The sequence below is a fragment of the Pinus tabuliformis genome, chromosome 6, assembly GCF_031772625.1.
Source record: "Pinus tabuliformis cultivar Carrire ecotype Pingquan chromosome 6, CPIR1, whole genome shotgun sequence".
Classification (NCBI taxonomy): Eukaryota; Viridiplantae; Streptophyta; class Pinopsida; order Pinales; family Pinaceae; genus Pinus; species Pinus tabuliformis.
In genome coordinates, this window is record NC_142292.1 from 1,632,590,358 (window position 1) to 1,632,602,680 (window position 12,323).

A 12,323-nucleotide genomic window follows, 5' to 3' on the forward strand; every position below is an offset into this window, starting at 1 on the left:
TTGAGAAAATTCGAATTTCCACATTAGAAGACAACTTGGATGATGTTAACTTGAGTGACATGGCTTGTGTCACCCAGTTTACGTAGTAAATTCGAGTTGGAGGAGTTATAATTTAGTTTAGCATGTGTGATTGCTAATTTGTAGCAATCAAGGTAAGTTATCTAAGGTTTTTTTCAGTTAAACTAGTTCCAACTGCTGGAAGAACTAGTGGAGGGTCATGTTGTGCAGTGGAACTTTAGTCAAACTCAGTGATCATCTAGTTAACTGATTAATCAACCCAAAGTAGCTAGTGCATGAAAAGAATTCGAGTTACCTAGTTGAGATGGAGATTCCAAGGTAGTGTAACATCAGTTGTAGACTAATTCAGAGTGTACATGTGTTGCATGTAGTCAGAGGAAGGATCTAGAGGAATTACACAATTCAATTGAGGGAATTTCCTTAAAAATCAGGGCTAATTCCTCCAGTAATAGTGCAATGAAAATATAAGCTCTAGCTAAGGCATAAATTGACTAATTCTGGGTCAGAGGCCTTCAGTGAACAGAGGGATAGGTTTTGCACTTGCACAGTGAGCTCAGTTGAGAAAAATAATTGTATTACATCTCTATTCTTTTAATGCAAGAGGCATTGGGATTTTTTAGCGGATTTCTTTCCCCAAATAAAAATACTTGTTGGATGTGTCTTATCTCTTATTGTATGTCTAAATTTTTTTTGTTCTAAATTGTCAAACAATGTCTACAAAATAGAAGAGTAGGTTTATGTCTTGTGCTTTTGGTTAAAACTTCATAAACAGTTATGAATCTACAACATAATTTCTACAAAAAATTAATAATGCTACTTTATCTCCAAAATTAATTTTATTACTAATTTATTTACAAAATCAATTTTACTAACACATTACAACTTTAAAAATATTATTAGAAACACATTGTTCAACACATTGAGTACATAGCTTGTTATTATCCTATCTCACATATCTACACCCATATTAATCATAGCAACTTCGTCTTTCACAAACTACAACAAGGACTACAACTCCTTGTTGGCAAGTTACTCTAACACAAATAGATCCTCTAAGTGACACTTATTTTTTCATATTAATTAATTGATTTATTACTCAATGCGAAGTCTATCACCCTAAGAACTTTAATGTATTTTTAATTCATAGCACCTATTCCACAATGGCTAAAACACAGCCACATCTCTCACACCTTCCAGCTTGCACTAATTGACACTTTCTGCTATGCTCCCGAGGGAGCTTCTTTTTCTGCTTTCTGGACCTTTTATTTCTACTTATTTTCGGAGATGTAGAGATTTCAGCCACCCAAGGCTTCTTACTAGTTGAACAACACATAATTACGTCCTCATCTTCCACTGTTAATTTAGATATATAGTTAAATCTTGCACTAGATGCTTCCTTCCAATTAAAGAATCAAGAAATACAACCACATCTTGCACTGTTGCCTTAGTTTTATCAAGGTGACTACCAGTTGAAGAATCGAGATAAACAAATGATTTTTCCATGGGTGCCTTCGTTTTATCAACGCGAATGACAGTTGAAGAATCGGGATAGACAACAAAATTTTTCACTGGTACATGTGAATATAGGTTGGATAATTAAGACATACAACCAAATTTTCCAATGGTATCTTGGTTTCATCAATGTGAATACGAGTTGAAGAATCAAGATATATAGCCAAATATTCCACTTGTACCTTAATTTTATGGACACAAACACCAATACCTATTTTATGTATATTAAAAGTGAAGTTTCCAACTAGGAATAATGCGAGATCTAGCGAGTTATGAAGCATATATCAATGGCCATAGGTGAGAAGAGAAGAAAAAAAAAAAAACATTCACAGTTGCTACTTGCCCATTTCTCCCTAAGGCATTTTTGTTAACCATAAATCCTATATTGAATTATATTGCAAATCCTTCACAATCATTAGAAAATAGATCATAGTTTCCAACCCATTTTGATGTGGGTACATTGCACGGTGAATGTTTGTGTCTAGGGATTTGATTGTTGAAGCATGCATGTCTTATGAAATTGAGCGATAAATACAGTTTTAATAACACTATACTTAAATCAACGCACATGACTTCCCTCAAGAAATCAATCTAAACATGAACATATCACTCCACTACTTCGATTTCAGAATCCACAGTCGTTATGAGAAACAAAAAAACTAATACAATACAGAGAGATGAAAAAATTGTCTCAATGAGAGACTTTTATTAATTCAAGCTCATACACAAAATATATAATTGTCTTATCACTAGATAATCACAACAACTTCGAAGATAATGATGCCTACACAATTCCAACTCACTCTTGCATTATAAAATGACACATTCTAGAACATGACATTAAAAATATAACAATTTAGAATCTTAATTTATGTAATTATCTTTGACACTCCCCTTTAATTAGTAAATGAATTATTTATTGCACGTAACTTGTCTCTACATAATGTCAACTTATATTTTCCTAGAGGATCAGTAAAGATGTCTAGCATATTATTATTTGTATTACAATATATCAAATCAATTTCCTTTGAGTAAAGTTTTTCTAGTACAGAATGATGATGCGTGTCAATGTGTGTTGATCTAACATGATAAATTGGGTTGTTTATGAGTTTCATAGAGCTTTGATTATCACATTTGATGATTATTTGTCCTTCCTATTTTTCTCCCATCTATTCAATAATCCTTCTTAGCCAAATTTTTCATATGCTGTGTTGCATAAGGCCTTGTACTCAACTTCGTGTTATAGCCACTACAACAACACCCAAAATTTTAGCCTGTATATCAGAATTTTTCCCCCCCTATACTTTTCAAGGTCTTAATGGTTACCCATGTTGATCATAATGGTCGAAACTCTTTAATAACAAAGCCACCATCGAAGCTACAATTGTTGTATAAGAACACTATCTAAGCTTTCCATCTTGCTTCATCCTCGACACTAGGGTTTAAGGCAGTTGCATTAATTCATTTTTCCTTATATCTTGTAGCATTGTTCTTCGATCCCTACTTATTTATGTAGAGAGTATATTTTTTTGGTGTTTATGTGTGCTTTTGTATGTCCCAGGGTTTGGACAAGACTACAACTAAATCAAAAGATGCAATTCATAAAAAGAAGAATATATCATTATGTCAAGGTTTATAAGATGCAACATAAGCCATCTGTAGTTCAATGTTAGCTTACCATAGCAGGTGTTGACCAAGCATCATCGACACTTGATTCCACATGCAATAATGAATTTGGACCCCCCTATACTAGACTTTATTTACCTTCCTTTACCAATGGCCTCTTAGAGTTTCACTCCTTATTTACTTATTTAGGGTTTCCTTAGAACTTAGAAAATTTTACCCTAAAAGACAAAAGATCTAAGTTCTTCTCCTAGTCATTGATCTCAGTCTCCATCAAGTCGCAGATCCACCAAAGGTAACATTAAACCATTGTGTAACTTATGATTTTAGATCCCTTAGACGTATAGTCACAAAATCACGACTGGAAAATATAGTAACCTTTATGACCTGGTGTCTTTTGCGACCTTGTGACCTCTCTCATTTTTGTGACTTGCAACCTTCTCTCTCCCAGCGACCTTATTATCAGACCCCTAGTCACTAAGTCGCAATCATGGGTGCAAAAACCAACAACTCCTGTAACCTTTCTATTTATGCAACCTCAGATCTACCTCTTGTTGCGATTTGCGACTGACCATTCCTTAGTCGCATAGTCATAAGGTTGCATCTGAGAAGGTCAACGACCTATGTGACCTACTCTCTCGTGTGAACTTGCGACTTGTTTTTCTCCATGACCTCGTAATTTTGTCTTCTCTTGTGACTTGTCCTCTCTATGCAACTTGTGACCCAATTTCACCCTGCAAGTCCCCTCAAGCCATGATTGCTACCTGTGACTTGACCTTGCAAATGAAAGTTGCGACTAGTCACTAGATCTGCAACCTGCGACTAGCCACTAGTTTTTCAATTTGCGACCTCCCTATCCTTGTGTTTTCCAATTAAGACTTGTTCATGTGTCTCTTCATATCTCTGCCTCTTCAGCTTCCACAACCCTTCGTATTCCCTAAACCCCAACCTTATATCCATATTTCCCCTTTGTATTTTACACCTAAAATCTATCCTTATTCATCCTTTGCATATCCCTCTTATGCCCTGACTCTTCGAGGTGTTCTCTCATTGTAATCACTACACCTCTAGCACAACCTGCAATTTATTCTTACACTTGAATCTTCACCCTTTGCCACTACCAACTGAGGTAACAACTTAAAATTTGAGCATGAAAATGACTCGTTGGCCCTTAATTGTTCTTTCCATCACCACTATACATTTCCCGCCCTCCTATCATTTCAACCTACGAATAGAATTGACCATATTGCTACCTTAAGTCACAAGTCAACCTTTTAGTCACTAGCACTATGACATCAAAATGTGACCAACATTGTGAAAAGGAAATGCAACTAGCATTATGAAGAGGAAATGTGACCAACATTTTGAACAGGAAATGGAACGAGCACTATGAAGAGGATTTACTACCAACACTACGAAGAGGAAATGTGACCAACGCTATGAAGAGGAAAATGTGACTAGCACTATGAAGAGGATTTGCGACCAACACTGTGATTTTGAAGATGTGACTAGCCTCTTCTGATGCTATTTGCGACTTACTCACAACCATCTAAAAATGTGACTTGAAACTAAGCTTTTTCTCACTATATGTGACCAAGCGAAGTTGCGCTTTGAAACTGCAACTATCACTGAAAATTATGATTGCAACTCCAAGGGTGACTATGAATAGGAAGTGTGACTATGACCACAAGTAATATGGAAGGTCAAGAAGAATTAGGGCAGATGAGAGATCACAAGAGAAGGTGAAAGGCCACCATCCTCATTTCTATAAATATACCCTCATGTCTCATATGCAAGGGAACTTTTAGCCCTTGCACTTAGACTAGTAGTAGATAATTCATCTGTGCTTGAAGAGCTAGAGGCACTTAGCTCTTGGTAGCTAGTAGGGTGAGCTATAGTGAGACTAGGGTTTTGTATTGGATAATGGCATGAGAAACCCATGTCCCACTATTGGGTTTTTATTAATTTCAAGATATGTACTTTTATTTTCATCAATATTAATAAGAATTTCTTCATTTCTGGCACAGATTCCCATGTTTACTCATAGTGGTTGTATTGGTCGTCCAATATTTCCACTGTATTTGTATGTGTGCTTTCATACAAGAAATATGTAATAGACTAGTTTGTAGCTATTGTATGTGTGTTCACTTTTGAATTTGTGCTTATTTTCCCCTCCCCATGTTGGTGACCTATTGTGAAATAATTTGAAATTAACCTCTGACATGTTCTTGTTCACGTATGCTTGACGTGGTTTTAGCTCACTAATCCTTCTCATGGTCTACTTCTTCCTACTATTGTTGTCACTTTCTTGTACCTCTTTCTGTAGTTTGTCAACCATGGTATGACTTTGTTTCATTGTCTATACATTTCTTTATTTTCCTCACTCTGACATCTTTTCATTTGAAGGTTAAGAGAAAAAACATTGATGGTGGCATCCAGGCCCACATACCAGATGAGGCTCCTATTCCAAACAATGTGAGTTCTAATTAGAACTTCACACCAGGGACACCCCCTAGTTGTTGGTGGCATCCAACACCATCGATATATTTTGCGTTAGAAGGAGGACCATATGACAAGTTGAGCCTTTGGGGCATGTAGTTTAGTTTCATATATTTAAATGGCTCTATCTCGAATCTCTATCCTGAGGTGTTTTTCTAGAAGCATTAATATTTCTGTCCCCATGAAAATTACCTATCACTTATCTCAGTTTAAGTTTAATGGCTAGGGTCGAACAACAATGTTTGGAAACATGCTTCAAGTTCTTCATTTATTAGAATACATTGTAAAGATGTTATTGGCTGGTTGTTTACCCTCACGCATGAAGGCCACATCAAACAATGGTTCCACACATTGCCAAAAACTTCCATCCATTCGTTCGAGCAACACATGAATAAGATCCAATAAGCCTCTAATAGGTATGATTTTCAAGATCATGTGTTTAGAAGGATAAATAAGCTTAGAATGGAACCTGAAGAATCATTAGAGGATTTTGTTGCTAGGTTTGTTCATCTCTGTTGTGAATTTCTAGAGAGAGATGCTGATTGGATGTATTTGAATGAAAAATTTCAGCAGTTGGTTCACATTTCTTTCCAACACCTTCAATTTAAAACAAATCCTAATTCTTATGATCATCATGATAATCTATAAGTTACAAATTGGCTTGATCTTTTCCCTGATCTTGTCTTTCCTATTTTTTGAGTCGGGAAAAGCCTCAAGCCTCCAAGGATGAATTGCTGCATGTGAAATTTGTCATTCTCCTTAAAATGCATTACCTAATGAAATTTCAGTCATAAAAAATTCAATTGATGAAGAGTGTTTGCAGGGAAATGAATCAAGTGGTTCGGCTACCGAACCTCTCATACAACTTGTTGAAATGTGACAACTCGAGGATCAATTTGAGATGGCATCTATGCATGTTGATGAGATTCAGCATGAGCCTATTAATAATCTTTCCGAATTTTTCCATGAGTCTCCTCGTATTATGCTCCCTCCTTCATTTGTTGACCATGATTATGAAGCAACAATCCTTCCCACGAAGCATGATACAAGAATTAGTCTATTGGTAAATAAAAATCTTAGATGATTTGGTTTAAAGTGATGCTTCTTCCAGTGATCCCTTACAATCTCCTTCATTCACAACCCCAACACAAAGGTTTGTACTATATGATCGCGAGTACTCAATCAATTCCACAAAGCATAGCAAGCATGTTGATTCATTTCTTTCTCAAGATGACCTCAATGCGCAAGGTTTAAGTTCTGAACTAAATCTAAATGTAACTAAGGCCTCTTCACCTAAACCTTTTCATCCATTGTACCCTCATTTGTTCCATGAATCTGATACATCAACGGTTTCTCCAAAATATTTTAATCTTTCTGGGTTCGATTGCAATCATCTACCTAAGGGTGATATTTTGCAATCAAAGGATGTGCATATTGAATCCCTGGCTCATGATCTATTCAATCAACAATGTCTAATAGCTTAAGAACAAGACCCTACTTCTCAGAAAATTCAATATTGTCCTATGATTAATTCATCATCATTCTTAACCTTTGAAGAGTCTCATGTACCAGATTCCCAATCTCACCAAATCGGTGGATTTGACAACTGTTATCCTCTCAACAATGTATTCTTTGACATTTCTGGTGATGATTTTGCATGTTCACTTGTTAACCTCACTAAGCCACTAAGATTTGATGATCAACAGTTTGATGGTGAAAGGACTTGTCATGAAGTTGAGGCACTTTAGCTTCTGTTGATGGTTATGTCAGGTTCTCACGATCCTGGCAAGATCCCCAAACTAGGTCAAATTAGGGATTCTAAAATTATATTTTCCTCGTATGATTCCAAAATCAATACCATCCCATCCAATGAGAGATCATTTTCAAAATATTTTGATATGCCATACTCTTTGTACCCTAACTTGTTTGTTGAAGAAAATGACCAACCATTGTTTCAAATCCTTTTGATTCTTGGTTAGATGGTGTAGATTGTCATCAGGTACAAGATGGTGTTGTCATGCATTTCACTGTAACCAAGAAAGTAAACTAAATTACTGAGTATTTTCGTGATAATAATATTTCAATTCATCTCCAGCTAATCTATGAGACAACTAGTCTATTAACACTTAAAAATTTGATCAAACTAGTGATATATTCATTGATGATTTTCCTATCATAGTTGACGATGACCGTATGCATTCACCTATTGAGCTTATGATAGCGCCATTATTTAGTGATTTACCATTTGAGTATTCAAAAGGTTTTTTAGGATGGTGAGGCACTTTGGCTTTCATCGATGGTTATGTCAGGTCCTCACTTCCTCAACAAAATCCATGAACAACTACAAACTAGGGTTTCTGGAATTAGGGTTTCTTCACTTTAATTTTCTGGTATCTTAGTTGCACTTGAAAAAGGCCCATATTTTCAAATTCATCTAGTTGATCATCCTCAATATCATGATAGGATTATTGACTGGCTTGAAGGATATTTCCTAGAAAATGTATATGCAAGCAGGCAACATCTTACCTCACTTACGTTGGATTTAGGGTTAAACACAAATCAATGCTATCATGGCTAGATGATTATGATTTTCAAATTTATGATCCTGTTTACCAATATATAACTGTAGATTGGATGGAACAGTCTTTCCTAGCACATTTCCCTACCAACAAGTATGACCTTCTTGCTCTTGTGCATGTTTCATAGGTAAGCATTGTTGTTTTTGCACAATGATTTACATTGGTTCTAATTGCAGACATCTTTGTTCTTGTAGGTTGAGAACTACTTCGGTGGTTGCATTGGAAGTTTGATTTCACATGATCCAACCTTCTTTCTGGTTAAATTAGGGTTTTAATTTTAATCTAGTCCGAGTTTTCTAGTTAAGGTTTTCTTCTTAAGATTTGCTCTATGGTTTATATATGCTTTGTTGTGTTTTCTTTGTTATAGGTGTTTTAGTTTGTTGCATCATATTATGCTTCAAGCTTGCATTTTAATTCTTGCATTGCTCATTATTGCATGGCATTCATGAAATCTCTACATATGCATTCCATGGGTCTTTTAATTGTACATAGTTCATTTCTTCCTTTCATTTACATAGTATTGCATTGTATTGTATCCCTTCATGTTGCATTATCTTGTGCATTCATCTTATTGCATAACATAAACTCGTTGTTAACCTAGCCTTGCATTTTCTCTTTATTGTATGCCACTGCACGAGCTTTCACAAGCCTTGATCCCTTCGAATCTTCAGTTTTGTGACTAGCTTTCTTACGTGACTTGCACATGCTCAAACCCTAAAGGAATATTGCTTTAACCTCTTCGCACATGTTGAAACCCTAGAAGAGATTCCCTAGTCACCTTTCCCTAATACTAAAATCCTAACCCTAATTATTGTGTGTGGTTGTGATGGTTACTCCAAGGGGAAGCTTCTCTTAGAACTAATCATCAAAGCTACATCCTAAACATCTTTCCTATGATTTTGACTCAATAGAAAGGAAAATACAAACATGTTTCTCGTGGGTAACCCTAATCAGTTCTAATGACATAGACCTATAACCTAAAACTTGTGCTTGACATGCTCTTGAATATTTCAATGACTTATTTTCATTGTTCACTTGTTAATTGGAGATGAGATGTGGAAGCTTGATATGAGGACAAACCTAGAATAAAATATATTTCGGTTTCTGTCAAACAAGAAACAACCTCTCCTACCCGTAAAATAAGTCGGGATCCCTCATCTTCCCTAGCACAATAAATGGCCAATAAATAATGCTAATAACTTTTACATTGCATTTCAGTCATTTTTTTCTCTTATGAACTCATGCATTAGGGAGCATCTGTTATAACCCATTTCTCCCACTTCATGTCATGGAGAGAAACCCTAGTCCTACCTTTTGACATGTCATCCTGAGAGCATCCTTATCCCTTCTTGACTTTGCATTTTTAGTATCCCATCATTCTCGTAGGCTTGTCATCTTGACACCCATTGCTCCCTTGCAATGCAATAACCTAACACCTGGGTACCCTACTTGCCTTTGGCATGGGAGTGATGAATGTGATTTTTCTAGAATAGGTCAATCCTGAGGAGATTAGTTCCACCCACTTGTTCATGATTTGGTTGAGGGTAAATTATTTTGAACATTTCCTAACTTCTCATGGCCCTATGTGTCAAGATACATTACCTTGAGTTCAAGAAAAAACCTATATATAGAGAGCCTCTCAAGAGGGAGAGGTAATATAGACAAATTTGCTCATATATGCTAGTGAGTTCTACCAAAAATTCCATTGCATGTGAGGTGAGCCTAGTCTTGTAGTGATTCAAGGGAAGGGTCATGCCAAGGATAGAGGAGGAGTGCATCTATATGCCAAGGTATAATGTATTTCTTCCATTATAATTAATAAAAGCATATATGAATTCTCCCCCATATGTTTTATGTCTTTTTAGATGTATCTAGATTTGATTATTGTTTGTACATGATGACCTGCCTTCTGTGGAGGAAAAAAAAATGTTTTGTTTGGTTTCTCTTCTATGTATCAGATTGGAAATTAGAGCTAGGAGTAGGATCTTTGAGTTGAAGAACGATCTCCAATACTGTCTGTAATATCTACAAACTTTACCAACCTGCAAAGGATTAGATATGCATCTTCTATCTCATTTGATAATATGAATAGTATGTACTTGCTTTGAATCTTGAGAGTTCATGTACACTTTTCCATACACTATCTAATAGATTCGAGCGAAATATCCATGAAAAATAGCTCCTTACCTTCTAAAGTAACACCCATGTAGTCTATCATTTTGACAAAATGTGCATTTTAAACTTCCAACTTATTTAATTCAATCCATATAACTTATTTGTTTCTTTTAAATAAGAATCCATTAAGTCGCATGTTGACGATGACCGTATGCATTCACCTATTGATCTTATGATACTGCCATTATATAATGATCTACCATTTGAGTATTCAAAAGCTTTGTTGGGATGGTGAGGCACTTCGGCTCTTGTCGATGGCTATGTTAGGTCCTCACTTACTTGAGAAAATCCATGAACAACCACAAACTAGGGTTTCTGCACTTTAATTTTTGGTATCTTAGTTGCACTTGAAAAAGGCTCATATTTTCAAAGTCATCAAGTTGATCATCCTCAATATCATGATGGAATTATTGACTGGCTTGAAGGATGTTTTCTAGAAAATGTATATGCAATCATGTGACATCTTACCTCACTTGCGTTGGATTTAGGGTTAAACACAAATAAATCCTATCATGGCTAGATGATTATGATTTTCAAATTTATGATCCTATTTACCAATATATAATTGCAGATTGGATGGAACAATATTTCCTAGCACGTTTCCCTACCAAGAGTTATGGTCTTCTTGCTCTTGTGCATGTTTCACAGGTAAACATTGTTGTTTTTACACAATGATTTACATTGGTTCTAATTGCGGATATATTTGTTCTTGTAGGTTGGGAACTACTTCGGTGGCTACATTGGAAGTTTTATTTCACATGACCCAACCTCCTTTCTGGTTAAATTAGGGTTTTAGTTTTAAGCTAATTATGGTTTTTTAATTAAGTTTTACTTGTCCGAGTTTTCTAATTAAGGTTTTCTTCTTAGGATTGCTCTACGGTTTATATATGCTTTGTTGTGTTTTCTTTGTTATAGGTATTTTAATTTGCTGCATCATATTATGCTTCAAGATTGAATTTTAATTCCTGCATTGCTCATTATTGCATGGCATTCATGAAATCTCTACATATGCATTCCATGGGTCTTTTAATTGTACTTAGTTCATTTCTTCCTTTCATTTACATAGCATTGCATTGCATTGTATCCCTTCATGTTGAATTATCTTGTGCATTCATCTTATTGCATAACATAAACTCGTTGTTAACCTAGCCTTGCATTTTCTCTTTGTTCTATGCCACTACATGAGCTTTCACAAGCCTAGATCCCTTTGAACCTTCAGTTTGTGACTAGCTTTCTTACATGATTTGCACATGCTCAAACCCTAAAGGAATATTTCTTTGACCTCTTCACACATGCTGAAACCCTAGGAGAGATTCCCTGGTCACCTTCCCCTAATACTAAAATCCTAACCCTAGTGATTGTGTGTGGTTGTGATGGTTACTCCAAGGGGAAGCTTCTCTTAGAACTAGTCATCAACTACATCCTAAACATATTTTCTATGATTTTGACTCAATAGAAAGGAAAATACAAACATGTTGCTTGTGGGTAACCCTAATCAATTCTAATGACATAGACCTATAATCTAAAACTTGTGCTCAACATGGTCTTGAATATTTCAATGAATTATTTTCATTGTTCACATGTTAATTGGAGATGAGATGCGGAAGTTTGACATGAGGACAAACCTAGAATAAAATATCTTTTGGTTTCTGTCAAATAAGAAACAACCTCTCCTACCCGTAAAATAAGTCGAGATCCCTCATCTTCCCTAGTGCAATAAATGGCCAATAAATAATGCTAATGTTCACATGAAAGAAAATAAACAAAATAAAATGGTAAAGGATTTAGAAAGGCTTCCTACACAGAGACGTGATGCAAGCAACTCTGCTGGGATATTGTCCAGGCCTGCTAGCAACGGAGAAATGTTTGTGATTTTTTGAAGTGACTCCACTAGGGTACTGTCTAGGCCTACTGGTA